The 12,710-nt window shown below is 32.4% G+C and overlaps 1 pseudogene; it reads left to right on the top strand.

The window, feature by feature from the left end:
* Positions 1 to 854: 854 nt before the first annotated feature.
* Positions 855 to 3,460, top strand: LOC132255335 (rust resistance kinase Lr10-like; annotated as a pseudogene).
* Positions 3,461 to 12,710: the final 9,250 nt, after the last annotated feature.

Genomic DNA, 12,710 nt, shown 5'->3' with positions numbered 1-12,710 from the left:
TAAGATCTATTTTCCTAATTGTAAGTGCGACTAACATTGAGAATCTCTAGATCTACTTATAAGCCCAACTCCATATTTAATATCTAGTTTTATATTAGTCAAACAATGCAAACTGCCAACCATTCTTTGAAAATTTGTAGGATCTATAAAGTCATCTAAGTTATTCACTTGCATAGATTTTTTGAAAATCACTTGCATAAATTCTTTGAAAATCACTTGCATACATTCTTTGAAAATTTGTAGGATCAATAAACTCCCTAAGTTATATTTCACTTCTTTTTTACTTAATTTTTAATGACTAGATGTGACTTTTAAAATAAGGAACCACTGAGTTAATTCTTTTTTACAACAATTGATTATTTTGCAATTACAAAAATGCAATGAGGTAGTTAGATGTGATAGAGCATGACACCATGAATTTCTCAACTATGAATTATGCAGAAAAGTTGACAAGGTACGTATTTTTGGAAGAGCACAACTTAATTGTTCTGGTTCTATCTTGCCTGACTGACTATAAAGGTCACAAAGTTGAAAAGTCAGCATTATAGAAAATTAAAATTTTATAAATAACCATTTAGAAAGTTTATCCACTTTTATGGGGCCTTTCTTTAGGGTAAAGCTACATGCTTTAGAGGCAAAGGATGCAAGCAAATTATCTGAGGAAGTGGAGAAATCCTGTATGGAAGAACTAGATAATGTAAGTGGAGAAATCCCGTTCTATTAGTTGACTGCAAAGACGCCAACATTGTGGGGCGGTTGATGTGTCCAGTCAATGTTTTTTAGCACTTTCTCCCAGTGGGTAAGAGGTGATACTTTTTTCCAGAACTGATTGTTCTTAATCTACAGTCTAATAAAAGAGCGAGACGGAGAGGAAAGAGACCATCTCCAGCTATGTTGAGGAGGCTCTTATTTGCCGGTTTTGCAGCCATTTTTCTACTTCTGTTACTCCCAACAACTTGCAAAGCCAAGCTGAATCATCATCTCTGTCACTCTTCTTGTGGGAATATTCCGGATATGCGCTACCCTTTCCGACTGAAAGATGACCGACCCAGGTGTGGAGAGAGGAAGTATGAACTGGCTTGTGAGAATAATCGCACAATCTTACACTTATATTCTGGAAGATACTATGTAGAAGAGATCAATTATACTAGGGAGACAATAAGGGTGGTTGATACTGGCCTAAAGAAAGATGATTGTTCTTCTCTGCCTCTTCATTCTTTGACTTATGCAAACTTCAGTTACGGAGATCCATATCGTCTGTCCTATGAGACCTCAGATGTAAATTTCGTTGATTGTGAAGCTCCGATAAATTCTTCTCTCTACATCGACATGGCACCTTGCAGAAGAAACAGTTCTCCCAACTCTTCTTTATCTTCGATGCAAACATATTCATATGTTGTAGTCAAAGACATGGCCCTGTCAGATTTAGAGGACTCTTGCAGCGTAGGCTTGGTGGTTGGCTTCTCGACCACGGGACAGAAGATTGATAATTCTCTTCCGGACATCCATAACCGGCTGCTGTATGGGACTGACCTTAGATGGTGCAATTGCGTCCTATTCTTCTTCTGCACTCCATGCGGTGAGATGTTAGAATTAAAAAAATTTCTATGTATTAATGAACTTTTTTTAAATATTTTGTTTATCTAAATCTTTTTTTTTTTTTTAATTGCAAAGAAGCACTATAAAAAATGTTGCATCCGTTCCTTTGGTAATTGAATGTCACATTGTGTAAACCTGTGTGCCGCCTTAACATGATGTATTGTTTCCTTTGAACTACTTTTTCCAGCTTTATGATTTAATTCCTCCTTTTATCATGCTGATGCAGATGGTAAGGACCATTTAATGGAGAAGTTACAATGGATTGCAGCATGTGAGAGTTCTCTTTCCACCACCAAATGCTTCCTTCTTTTATATGCTTGTCTATAGAATGTTTCAGTATCACCTCTAATTTGGTTTAATTTATTTTGTTATTTTGAACAGCTCACTGGTAAGACACATTGTATTTTTCCTCATTCGGGTTCTGAACCAAAGAAATACGGTAATATGAATTTTGTAACAGACTAGGAAAGATGACTTGGGTCTTGAAAGATAGGACACCTACGGAGAAAACACAAGCCTTTCAAAAGCATCTTTCTGTTACCCAAGAACTAAAAGGGAAAATAAAAACAAAAGAAAACCTTAAGTTTAACTTAACAAAATGATATTGCACACAGAATAATTGAAGATTCCCTAATGATTTTTCTGTATTTCTCCTTTCCAGTTCTTGCTGTTGCAGCCAAGATTTTCTTGGGGGTTCCATGTGTGTTAATATTTCTGATCTACAAATGGAAAAGGAGCTTATCCATGTACCATGCCATCGAAGAGTTCATTCAGACCCACAATAATCTAAAACCTATTAGGTACTCTTACTAGAACATTAAGAAGATGACCGAAGGCTTCACAGAAAAGTTAGGTGAGGGCGGCTATGGTTCAGTATATAAAGGAAAGCTGAAAAGTGGCCATCTTGTAGCAGTAAAAATGCTGGCCAATTCCAAAGCTAATGGACAAGATTTCATCAATGAAGTTGCTACAATTGGAAGGATTCATCATTTCAATGTGGTGCAACTAATTGGATTTTGTGTTGAGGGATCAAAACGAGCTCTTGTGTATGACTTCATGCCTAATGGATCTCTTGACAAGTACATATTTCCTGAAAAGGAGGAATATATCTCCTTGAGCTTTGAGAAAATGTATCAGATTTCTCTAGGAGTGGCCCACGGGATTGAATACTTACATCGGGGTTGTGATATGCAAATCCTACATTTTGATATCAAGCCCCATAATATACTTCTTGATAAGAATCTCACTCCAAAGGTTTCAGACTTTGGCCTAGCAAAATCTTATCCAGCATATCATAGCATCGTGTCTTTAACTGGAGCAAGAGGGACAAGGGGATACATGGCTCCAGAACTGTTCTACAAAAACATTGGAGGAGTCTCATACAAAGCTGATGTCTATAGTTTTGGAATGTTGTTGATGGAAATGGCAGGCAGAAGGAGGAATTTGAATGTGTTTGCTGAGCATTCAAGCCAAATTTACTTCCCTTCCTGGGCCTACGATCAATTCAATGAAGGAAAGGGCATAGAAATAGGAGATGCCACAGAGGAAGAACAAAAACTTGCAAAAAAGATGGTCCTAGTAGCCTTATGGTGCATACAGTTTAAGCCCAGTGAACGTCCTTCAATGCACAAAGTTATAGAGATGCTTGAAGGAAAGGTTGACCAACTGCAAATGCCTCCAAAGCCTTTTCTAACTCCACAAGAGGTGTAAGTTGATGATCGTGAAAAGAAAACGAACACAACAGAAATATCATGAATTAGTATCAGTTAGTGTGTACTACTGGTGTAGCTACTCAAAAGAGTACGCCACATTAGCCTTCTTGATGTCCATCCCCATCTATGATAGTGCAAGCTTTGTTGGAGAGTGTGATATACAATATGAACCCAAATTCTACATGCTTTAAATTTTTAGGAAAATTGATACTTCAATAAAGCTCTACCCATGTATTTAGTTGTTCTTGAACATTGAAAGGTAGGTTAGCCACAGATTATTTATCAGCTTTCCCTAGTAATTATATGCCCTACCCTTGTAGTAATGCCCTTCTTGATGTCCACCGATTCCACATCCCCTTCTTTGGCTAGAGTTGATTTCCAGTAATATACTAGTTTTCTTGTCATTTATGATATTAAATATGTAAAATAAAGAAACAAAATGACAAAGGTTAATTTTAGCTTTGTTTGGGAGTGTTTTGGGAACAGTTTTTAGAATGGTTCTTAAAAATAGATTTTTTTTTTTTTTTTTTTTTTTTGTGTTTTCAAAAATACTTGATTTCTTCTGCTTTGTATTTTCCTGGATACAAGTATAAGATTGTGCGGTTAGTCTCACAAGCCAGCTCATACTCGCTTTCTCCGCAGCTCTGCGGATCATCTTTCAGTGGGGAAGGGTAATATGCCCGCAGGAAGAGGTACAGACCTGATGATTCCGCTTGGCTTTACATGTTATAGGGACTAACAGAAGTAGAAGAAGGGCTGCAAAACCAGGAAATAAGATCCTTCTCAACATACCTGAAGATGGTCTCTCTCTTTTCTGCTCTTTTATTGGACTTCAAATTAAAAACAATCAGTTCTGCAATTCCTCATAATTGGTCAGTCTGGGTCCAACATTACCTACTTGGAGACGATGCCAAAGAGCATTGATTAGTGCCTTCTTAGTCAGCTAAGTACAACAGGATGAGAAGACATGCAGCCTCTTCATTGACATACATACATTATCTAGTTCTTCCACCAGAATCTAAAGTGGGAATCAGTAAAAGCACACAATTAAACAAGTATCTGTTCTTCCTTGGAAAAAGCAATGAATATAACACGAATTAATAGGTCAGTCAACAGAGGAACTGTTTTCTTAAAAGAGTGAAGAAATTTTCCTGGATGATTGAAGACAGCCTAAATTTTCTGATTGTCGGTGGCAGAATTCATACTTTAATCTAATAAAATGCTACGAGATTAATGAAATCAAAGTGAACATGCCTAGCTATAATGCCAAAGAATGGAAATTCATGTTTTCATTCCTCAGCTTTGTTCCATGGAAATTAATTAACTTAATGAATCCTCAGTGAAAAGTCTCATGTCAATCCAACACTAATGCCGTGGAAAATGATCCCATTTAATTTTGAAAAGTATTTTCATGAAAAACAGTTCTTAAAAATTGTTTTTTAATGTTTTGTAAAACAAAAGTATATGTAGTAATTGAAATATTTTTAACTTATTTTTTATATTTTTAAATATGTTTAAAAAATAAACTTTATGTATATTATTATCTTATTTTTAATCATTTTTCATTATATGATTATTTTTTTAAATGATCCTCAAAAAACAAATAAAAATAATTAAAAGATGTTATTTAAAATACCTTTATTTTTGTTTTTAAAAACAAAAAAGTAGTGTTTTTTGCTTTTTGATTGTCAAATATGTTTTTCAGTTGTTTTGTTCATGAGAATAGAAAACTGTTTTAAAAAAACAATTACCAAATATTACCTATGATTTTTGTAAGAAAACACTTATAACATTAAGAAGCGTGTTTAGTCCCTTTCAAAATCATTTTTAAATGGGCTTTTAATATTCTAGTATTGTAATAATCAATTACGTAAATGTAGTTCGGGTTAGTTTTTGGTCTTGGTTTTGTTTGGAAGTCAAAGGTAAAGCCAAAATTATAATTTTAGAATGATAATATTAGTACCATAAAAATTTCCCCATACATAAAATATCTTCTTACATATATTTGTAAATTAAGTTTAAAGTTTTTATTGATCAACAAAAACCGATTGTCTTAATATCATAAACAAAAGAAGGTTGAGGCTACAACTATTATTACTAGCAAATAATTATCATTCTGCAGGTCTTCTAATTTATTTTAAATGCTTCAAACTTCACCTGCTTAGACCTGTCCAACAATTTTTTCAACAGTCAGGCCAAGAACTTAGCCTTTAAGATCAATAAAAATAAACATTCCACATAAGAACTTGGTTTTTTTCATTTCTTTTGACAAATGTAAAATTTTTGTAATTTGAAAATTTTCACCTTAAGCTTAATTTGCTGATTATTTGACTTGGATAGCTACTTATAAGTACAAACCATCTTTAAAGGATAAATTACTAAACTGCTTAGGCCTAGAACATGTAATAAACACATAATTTAAAAAACCAAAATATAAAGATTGTTTTTAGTATAATAAAAAATCTGGTTGCTTTATAAGAAAAATATAAAGCAATGTCTATTGGTATTTTTCAATTTGTCAAAATAGGGAATGCAAACATAATAATAATAGAATTTAAGAGATAACAAACTAGTGATGCAACATAATGAACCTATTAACTTGTATTTTAAAAGAGAACCTTTGAAAGGCCATACTTAGGACTCTAAAATTTTCATTCTACTTATGATCTAACTAGGGAGGATTTTGGAAAGATCATAACCTCACAAAAATGCATCAAACTACTACCTGCATGGAAATTTGAACAGGATTTCAGATTCAAATCATCGAGTTCAGGGTAGACTAAATACAAAGCCAACAAGTAAATTCACAAGTTCAATATTTGAAGACCAAAATTGACTCAATAAGATGCTCTATATACTTCATTATCTTTTTAGGATACTTCAATTATGTGAATACAAGAAAAAAAAAAGTATTTTCTGTTTCACTCCTTTTTTCATTTGTTTCTTAGAAAAAACTTAATTTCTTAAGCATTTCTTTTCACATAAAACTTTATATTATAAAAACTATTACTTGTTATTTATTACTATTATTATTGTAATAATTCATACAATGATCAAAAGAAAGAAAGAAAGAAAGGAAAAATCATTACATGATAAAATTGCTCTATAGAACAGATTAAGTTAATAAACAAATTCATTTTTTAAATTTTCTTATGCTTATTGTAAGTAATGCACTATCATAGCAATCACATTTAGCTTTAGCATATTCAATATCAAAAACGAAAAAAAGGAACAAAAGGGAAAAAAAATTGAGTTTCTTCCAGACCAGTAAGCTGATATCAAATTGTCCACCTTTGTATGATGAGGTTGGAGAGATGGCAACCCCAATTTCTAAACAATTGGCAATTGGCTGATGTTAGCAAATAGCTAAACAAAAAGCTTAATAGTAAACCCCTTTCAGATATATGGATAGAGGGACTAGTAAGATGAAATCATTAAATGAATCTTTGTTTCTTTGATGGGGATTGCATTTTTTTTTCTTTTTCTCTGATGGAACTTTGAAGTTTACATTATATTTTGAGAAAACCCAAAAACATGAAAAACAGGAAAAAAAAAAAAAAAAAAACACACTAGACAAGACTCCTAGCACCCAAAAATGAAGGTACATTAAAATAAAAGTAAAAAAAAAATTTGGTTATCATTTCTTTGATTAAATGATTTGTAACTTGAAAACCAAAAAGGAACAAAGAAAAAAAAAAGCAAAAAAGAGAATGATCTAACAAAAGAAAGATGAACCCCAAATAGTTAGCATAGATACATTGAAGCCTCTTCCATCAAATCAATTAGGTGAAATATGGGTTCGAGGGCCAAACATGATGTAGGGCAAAGTTTGATCAAAAGTTTGTGTTAGTTCCTCTTTGCAACGATTTCTAACAACAAGTGACCTTATTTGAATCTCCCAATTAATTAGGATCCATTCAAATTGAACCATCTTAATCCATTTAGAAAGGAAACATGGTGGTTAAGACATCAATTTTGGTTAAAATCAAATTATTAATGTTTTAATTTTGCCTTGTATTAACTTGTGAAGCCAAACAATGTATTCCAAATCAGACTGCTTAATCTCACAAGTGGCTTGTCTTGTGTTGTGGGACCTCCTAAGCTAACCCTCATCTTGCTAACATCTGATTTGCCAAATTAGGCCGATTAGACCTGTCAGACATGTTATAACATATAACTAAACACCTAAGATTCAAAGTTTGATTCTTTCAATTGGTCTTTCAATTAAACCTCTATGACATATGTGAAATATAAAACTGCTTCTGAATTTTGTATCTCTTTGTACCATTGAGTTTCAAATATTCTACATTAAGGAAAAGGGGTGCTCAATAAAAGAGAATGAAAGAATGGTAAGATTATCATTCTCAGATATTTATAAGCCAATCTTGGCTATTATACCTTGATTTGTAGCTAACTCTCTCAAGATGTGAATTGCCTGAGATATGGTGGCCTCAAATGAAAACATAAAGGAAAGGGAAAAACCAACCAGAAAGAAAAGGAGTTCGATAATTAGTAAATTGGCAGGAAGAAAAAGCAAATGCCTTCAACCTAGTAGATAAAATTAGTAAAGTGTCTCTCCTGTAAGCATCAAAATTTCCACTCAAAGAACAAATATCAAGCTTATGTCAATCAGCTGAATTAAAAATGAAAAAATGAGCCTAAAAAATCAATTCCTGATTTTTAAGAAGTTAGAAAATCACAAAATTGCATTTGCCCCATACATGAGATAACAGGATTTGTATAGAAGTAAAAGAATGGTTGGTGAAAAACAAATGTTGAAGTCCATTTTAGATTACCACTTGAATCCTAAGAAATGAAAATTGAGGGAGGTAAATTAGGAAGCCTTTTCCCTCCTTCAAAATTGCATAAACCCCAAAACCTATCAAATATGTCTCCTGAATAGCAATTATACATGAAATAAATATAGTTAAATGACATGAATTTCAACATCTGAATTTTCATATTTTTGACAAAATGCTTCTAGTCGATACCCATTAATATCGATAAACTTAATATTCATTTTTCCCTTTCTTTTGAGTGTTTACATGAAGAACAAAAGTAGTCTAAGGGGGTTTACTACTTTGATGGATTCAAAATAAAAAATAAATAAATAGATAAATAAAATGAAAAAAAAAAAAGGAAACAAGATTAAGATGAGTCAAAGTGTAGAATCCAAATTAGGGTGCAAAATGAAGAGCTTTGCTCTATCCGAAGCTTCCATAGCCTTTGATTTCATTAGCTGCAGACAAGGCACTATAATAATAGCAGACTCCATTGAATTTCATATCACTAAAATTTTCAACTTCCTCTATGCACGGAAGACAAAAAAACACAAAAGAGAAGGGGCACGAGCAATCATTGCTTCCAAGCTAAGCTTCGATGCACATGAAAATGGAAAGAAGAATAAGAGTGCAGAGATGAGGTATGTGAAAGTATGGTGAGAGATTGATGCTCATAATAATTAGTAAATATATACCAGGGAATCCAAACACAAACCCTAACCCTAACCCTAACCCTAACCAGAAAAAGAGAGATGGGGGGAAATAGAAGTGATGAAAAGAAACCTAATTTGAAATCAAAGAAAGAAAGAAAGAAATAACAGAGTGTGAAGCCGTGGAAGGAATCGAAAGAATACTTGGAAGATGTGGGCGATGAAGTGGCTAAAGAAATTGGTCGTTGAGCGAGTTGGTCATTGATCTCAGCCCCATTAGTGATGAGGACGTCAGTGACAACAACAATCTAGTCGGAGAAATATACAGTGATGAGGATGGGTGTTATGGCTTTGGGAGAAGAGTTCAATGGTCTCTAATGGTGGCTAAGAAGAGTGAACGATAAAAGACATGGCTCTCAGTGGGTTCAGTAGTCTAAATTGGGCAGGAGAGATTGTGCTTATATCGTGGCTCTATGGTCGCGGACAAGCCCATGTGATTCTGCCTATTGGGCCATATATTGCTATTAGAGCTTTTATAGCAGAAACCCAGCCCATGTGGTTGTGCCTATTGGGCCATATATTCCTATAAGAGCTTTTATAGCAGCAACCCATTCCTTCCCCAGTTATATGAGCTTTTATAGTAGCGATCCATTCCTTCCTCAACCATAATGATGCGGGAATTTATAATGTTTTTTTTTTTTGCTCAATTTACCATTTGACAACATACATGGAACTTTTTCTGACAAAGTTCCATTCATATGCTCTACTACCCTATTTTGCTTTTATAAAACAAGAAAATGAAAGACTTGTTTGAAAGCTATTTTTTTAAATTGAGTATTTCTCCAATAACTTAATGTTGTAGTGTTAAGTTGTCTTTTTAATAATTTTTAAGTTTAAAATAAGAAATTAACATTCATAGCCATTAGTATTGTATTTTGTTCTTTTTTCTTGAGTTAATATAAATATTATTTGTAAATATAAAAAAATTAATTATCAAAATTTATCTAAATTTAAACAAAATTACTACAAATACTTTTTATTTTTGTACATAGATTTCAACAACCAATATTTATCTAATTTCAGATATTTTAATCCTTACTTAATATATGGAACTACCTCGAAAAGAATGAACAAGTGGTCTACGTGATTATCCCCAACATTAAATTTCTATTTTATCTATAAATTCAATTAATATTCCAATATCAATAATGGTCAAGTCTTCATCAATCTCATGCACAAGATTTCTAATTGCACAAATAGACATAGTAATAATAGCAATTCATATAAACAAAAAGCTCTAGCCCAAATAGTTTGTGTTGACCATAAAGTTCCCTCCTCGGCCAAATTGGGCTCTGATGATGGAAGGCCTCAAACGTGCTGGGCTAGCCCAAATCCAAGCTAGCTAGCCCTGCCCCTGCCAGCTAGCCCATTGGTCTACTAGGCCTTTAAGGACCAAATACTGCATATTAATTCTAGAGACCCTGTCTTTAAAAACGGAAAATCTGGTCTGCAAATGGAGCCCTCTCAGGAAAGGCAAACCCTAAAAGTAAGAAAGCAGGAAGCAATTGGACAATTGTTATTGTTTCTTTTTTTTTTGTGGGGAGGATTAGGTTGGGAATTTCCGTCCCCCTCTTTTGCTCATTTCTACTGTTGGAATGCTTATGCTTCAGTTACAAGTCATAGTTTATTTTCTATGATGACCACTTAGTATATATGAGGAATTTTTAAGAAAAACATTATTTCATGTGCTCAATTTCTTCTGAGGTTTTTGGATAAAAACTAAAGTTAGAAACTCCTAAAACTAAAGCAATATTTAGTTCTTAGAAAATTTGAGAGAACAAGATGAAAAGAAAATTGAGAAAATAAATTTAAAAATAAATTTAAAATTAATAAATTATATTTATATGTTATTTTAAATTCATTTTACATTTTTTTTCCTTTCCTACACGAAGATAAAGACATGATATTCGGGATTTAACCTTTGAATATAATTTTTGATAAATTTAGCTTAATTCCTTGCTATCCTTTTCCTGCAAACTCACGGCATTACATGCATCATCAAACGTAGTGCTTCATTTTTCAATTTGGTGGCCTTTATGGTCAGTTAAGCAAGACAAAAGCAAAAAAAAAAAATTCCTTCTCCCTTTCTAGAAATAAACTACCTACTTTTCCATAAAGATGAAGCTGAGTTGAGAAGGTCATGACCTCTTCCCTCGTCTAGCCTATTCCACATTGCTCATTGTAAAAGAATTAAAGTCCTTCAAATGCAAAGAAAAACCCTCAAAAGAATTGACTCACTGGATATGGAGATAAAGAATTTGCAATAGGGTAAAGAATAAGAAGAAGAAGAAAGAATGATAATTTATAGTTTTCATTACTACCTTAATAATTTTCAACTAGAAATTTTTTAAAAGAACTAAGAAAATGTTCCAAAGTTTTTTTCATTATTATATAAATAATTTTTCATATATTATTAAAGAATAAGGGATAAACCCTCATTTTACTTTAATAGCTTAAAAAGCTAAAATTTATCAAATAATTTTTTTTTAAATCCTACAATTCTAAATTTGTTTTAAATTAGTCTTAATTCTTTAGAATTTATATCTTGATTTTGTGTCACTTTTTTCATTGAAGAAGTGTATGTTTTGTTTGGTATATCTCCAAGTAATTATTATTTTTGTTTAAATTATTGTTATATTTATGGAAAACATAAATAAGGACACGAAAGTTGTAAGAAGAAAATGGAAGAAAAAGAAATAAATAAATTTATAATAAAACAAGTTTAAGTAAAGATTTAATAGATGATAAAGAAGAATTAATTTATCAAATAAAATTAGATTTTCTGAAATAATGGAACAAAAAAATTTAATAACAAAAATAGTTACAATGATTGCTATGATTATAATGTAATTAATTACTACAAACAAAAAAAATTAGAAAAACACAAAACAAGGAAAATAATTATCTTATTGGGCTGCCATGATCAAATTAGGTCTGTATCAGGCCTAACCCAGCCTGACTAGCACATGATCCAAGCTCTGCCTATGGACCTACCATTGGGCCTGGCCCAATGAAACAGAGTAGATTGTTCCATTGATTTGATGTTCTGCCTAAATGTAGTTAATCTTAAACACATGGAGGAACCCTCAGACCTCTCGGCTAAGACAAGCTTGTTTGCATCAAGGTCCTCAACCACTGGGCTTTTTTTTGTTTAGGTTAAACAATATATGCCATATATTGAGAGAGTTTGAGTCTATTATTATTATTATTATTATTATTATTATTATTACATAATCTATTGAGTCCATGTTTTTTTCCTTTCTCAATGATTACTACATGGTCACAGATCATATGGTTCATTTCTCCCACAATCTAATATTTTTTGTGGTCTAGTACATATGGTCCATTGGTAATTTGTATTGATAAAGTTCAAGATCAAGCATTCACCTGACTCTCTAACTCCTTTATTGTTAGGATACCTGCCCTATCTTCACCATTGATATGGTGTCATAACCAAAGTGGTACTTAGCTAGCAGCAAATCCAGTGTTTCATGCAAGGAGTAAACACATCGAAATCGATCTCCATTTTATTCGATGCAAAGTTCTCCAACGAGCCTTCACCATTCAGTATAATTTAGTCATTACATAACTAATTAGGCTTACTTCTCAGTCCAATAAAAAAGTGGTAAAGGCAAAAAAGAAAAAAAACAAAAAACAAAAAACAAAAAAAACTCTATATGGGTGTAGTGGATGGGACTCTTATTTTCAAGTTTCCTAGATCTAATTCTATTACCATTTCGTGCAATACTTTCTATCTTGAATGTGATGGACATTAGTTACTCTTACTTGATTGAAAGGTGATCTATAGAGTTGTGTGTAGCTGAACTATAAATTGGGTTGCGAGAATATTCTTGGACATATTCATTAAAATTTAATACACAAGAAATACATTACATGGGAATAAGAAC

This window comes from Vitis vinifera, chromosome 16 (assembly GCF_030704535.1).
Source record: "Vitis vinifera cultivar Pinot Noir 40024 chromosome 16, ASM3070453v1".
NCBI lineage: Eukaryota > Viridiplantae > Streptophyta > Magnoliopsida > Vitales > Vitaceae > Vitis > Vitis vinifera.
The sequence above is the reverse complement of the archived record's forward strand: the minus strand, read 5'-3'. Positions and strand labels throughout refer to the sequence as shown.